Here is a 3,945-nt window from a genome sequence, read left to right on the forward strand (position 1 = left end):
AATACAATGATATTATTGACACATGAGAGAGGCAAATGATGCCATATACATTATCATAAAATGCAACAAATCAGTAGAATAGTAAGATAAAATGAAATATTACAAAGAATATTGGATGTAAAAAGATTAAAACAAGATGAAACCAGAACTACAATTAAGGAATTAAATATTTCTTTCCAAGTTTAAATGACAACAGAGCAGAAGTCGCAACTTGTCAATATTCAAACTCATCTGTGAAAATATAGCCCAATTCTTCAAGATTAAAGCCATTCAGTTGATTACTACACAATTGTCAAACATACCTGCCTAGGTGGTAGCAGCATCTCTTCAGCCTTGGCTGATTTAATGTAAGGAAGACAAGCTGGAAATAATGCACAGTTTATTTGATAGGCATCCCAGAATTACTAGGGCTGCAGTATGCACTGTAAAATCAATTTTAGTTTCTAGAGGGGATGCAGCAAACTGGCTGTGGTTGATTCTTTTCTAGTTTAAAGTAATGGAAATATTCAAATATGTCCTCTTAAGGATCTTAGCTGAGCTGTTGTTCGGAGCTCTGGACTTGGCAATTTTGCTGCAAAAGTTTCATCACCATTAGAGGAGACATTGTCAGAGTGTTTTGAATTGTACTCATATGTAAGAGCACTTTAAATATCTTTTTATGAGATGCCAATTAGTATGGATGTTGTTTGTTTGGATCTTTCTGAGTCATAATCTGACTTCGGAGTATTTGATTGGCTAGCTGTTGTTACTGAGGCATGGTGTTAAGTACCATCTGTGTGATGTAAATTAGTGTAGTTTGTTTGAATACTGCTGAGTCATGGTTTTGATCTGTTTGAATGGCTGGTGATTGTTACTGATATGTGACAACCATCAGCCAAGAAATATGGTCTGATTTCTTGTGAGCTGATGTATTATGATGTTTGTTGTTGTGTAATGGCGTAACTTTTTTTTTCATTATAAATGCTATCTCCAAGGTCACTTTCCAAATATGTTTTGACATATTTATAGATATCTATATGATATCTATAAAAATGCATTTTAAAACCATTCCTTAACAGTGATGTGCATTATCTAATTACCTATGAAAGCAAACTGGTTTAATACCATTCATGAATATTAAAGAAACATTTTTTCCCATTATTCAAATTTAAGAATTATTTGTCCCTGTGAGAATCCTGAATCAGAAGTAACAAAAATGAAGATGAGTCAGTTATGAAGTTCAATTGGTTACAATTTTAGAAATTACATTAAAAGCATCTTGGTGATTATTATTAATTGCATATTGTTATTAAATCATAGTAGATTATTCACTTACCCTCAGCTTTATATATATCCTTCCATAATATTACATTTTTTTAAAAAATATTTTATTCTATCTTTCTAACACATTTTTCCTTATGCATATTTTGCCAAAAAGTCTACCAGAAAGAAAGAAATAGAAGACCATACCACTTTCAAATATATTTCAGCTGTGTACAGTCTATCTTGATAGAAATGAATAATATTTTACATCTTTGTCATCAAAATCTTTTTATAGTAAGTTAATATACTTCACTTAATCCTCCAGGGAAAGATTAAAGGCAAACAAGGTCCAGGCAAAAGAAGAACATCATGGCTTCAAAATCTGATTTGAGATTGATTTGGACAAAACTCAGCAGCACTTTTTCATGTGACAGATGATAAAAACAGGACCGCCAACCTGATTGCCAATGTCTGATGATGGATATGGTACAAGAAGAAGAAGAAGTAGGCTAATGTATCTACAAGTGAGAAAATTAATGTTATTCTCTATATCTTGTTTTTCTCTCTCCATGACATACTAAAAGAGGGGAAGATGCACAATGCATTTTTTTTCTTTTTCAAAAATAAAGCCATGAAAGATTTGAAAGAGCAAGCTGAATGTTCTTATTTCTTATATCATATATTTTAATTATGTAGTCAACATTAGATGGAGCATTAGAGAGAGTTGTCATGTAAGGAAAACAAACATTAAACAAAACTATGACAAAATCAGTGAGAAGTCAGAACTGAAGGTAAGGATGAGTTGTTCAGAAACTATGTCATACATACATACATATATACATACCTACATACATGAATTGATATACTTATATTGTATGCACAATGTACTTTATACATTTACACATTTCATTTTATTTCACTTTATACCTCTTGTCTTCAAATTACTTCTGAAACTTAAAACATGACCTCCACATGTTTAGTTGAAGTCTCTTCAGGAAATGGCTACCATTTAACATCATCATCTGCCTAATCATAATATTTTACCTTAAGGAAATATAAATATTGAGAATCTTAGTCTTATTTCCTATGTTTCTATTTTCTCTTTCCTATTGATATAGATGATGAGATAGCTATGCAGTTCCAGGTCTTTTCAAAAACAAATGACCAGAAAATTTTTGAAAGAGCAGCTTTGAGTTCTTTGTTTCTCATGCTATAGATCAATGGATTCAGCATGGGTGGAATAACGGAATACAATATTGTGATTATAAAATCAAGAACTGATGCTCTGTTAGAAATGGGCCTTAGGTAAGCAAATGTAGCAGTAAATAAAAATATGGAAAAGATAGTGAGGTGTGGTAAACAAGTAGAGAAGGCCTTTTTTCTTCCCTGAATGGAAGGAATTTTTAAAACAGCAGTGAAAATCTGCACATAGGTAATGACAATAAATACAAAACAACCAAATTCTAATATAATACTGAAGAATACAACTCCAAGTTTAGTTATGTATGATCCAGAGCATGTAATCTTAAGTAAATGTGGGATTTCACAATAAAACTGATGGATAATATTAGAGCAAAAGGGAATAATAAAAGTTTCAACAGTGTTCATTATAGAATTGAGAAAGCTGGCGATCCACGCGCAACTAATCATTTTAGTGCAGGCTGTCCTGTTCATTATTATTTCATAGTGCAAAGGATTGCAGATGGCAACATATCGATCATAGGCCATGAGAGTCAGGACAGCAATGTCAGAACCGGCAAAAAAAAACAAACATGAGGACTTGAGTAACACATCCTGAGTAACAAATGTGCCTTATATTTGTAAGTGAATTAAAAATGGCTTTGGGAATAATGACTGAAACTAAACCAATGTCTTGTATGGCTAAATTCATCAGGAAGAAGTACATGGGGACGTGAAGGCGATGATCAAAAACAACTGCAATGATGATTAGAAGATTCCCTGTTAATGTCATCAAATAGAGGATCAGTAATAAAGCTGCATATATAATCTGTAGCTCCCAAATCTTTGAGAATTCCAAAAGAAGAAACTCAGATGTGTGATTATGCATTTTTAATTGTGAGCATGTTCTTCCTAGAAAAAAGGGAAAAACAATTATATATGCATTTGGAAAAAAATATATATGAATAAGAACTGTTCAAAGTTCAATAAATATCCATTACATTTCTGGGGAATGAGAAATGAAACAGACAAATTCTTTTTATTAAGTTTGTTTGCTTTCAATATTCTGGTTTCCAAAATTGGGTTTTAAATCATTATTACTTGTATTGTATCAATATTATAATATAGATGTCAGCAGTTTCTATTTCTGAATCAATGCTGGGAAACTTTTTCTCTCCATAATTTGAATAGGTCTTTTCAATTTCTGTTACCAGAAATTCTGTTAATGTCAGTATGGTTTATAATAAAACTTTTTTTTTAAAAAAAATAGAGGTTCAAAGAATGAGATGCATAAAAATGGAAATTGGAGAAATCATTAATCATGCTTCTAGAGGATAATTAGGTTGGAATTTCCTAAGGTTTGAACTTTGTGGAATTCAGCCATATTGAGATAGTTGCACCCTTTTGTTCTGTGATATTGTGATTTAAAATGGCTTTACCAACCATTTTATTTTTAGTATTTAGCTACATAAAATCCATTTCTCATTGAAATGCTGATGAAAATATTGCTCCCTCCTTTAGGAA

The 3,945-nt window shown here is 31.6% G+C and overlaps 1 pseudogene; it reads right to left on the reverse strand.

Moving 5' to 3' along the window:
* Positions 1–2,334: 2,334 nt before the first annotated feature.
* On the reverse strand, positions 2,335–3,310 carry LOC116521470 (annotated as a pseudogene).
* Between the last annotated feature and the right edge of the window lie 635 nt (positions 3,311–3,945).

Source organism: Thamnophis elegans, chromosome Z, assembly GCF_009769535.1.
Source record: "Thamnophis elegans isolate rThaEle1 chromosome Z, rThaEle1.pri, whole genome shotgun sequence".
NCBI lineage: Eukaryota > Metazoa > Chordata > Lepidosauria > Squamata > Colubridae > Thamnophis > Thamnophis elegans.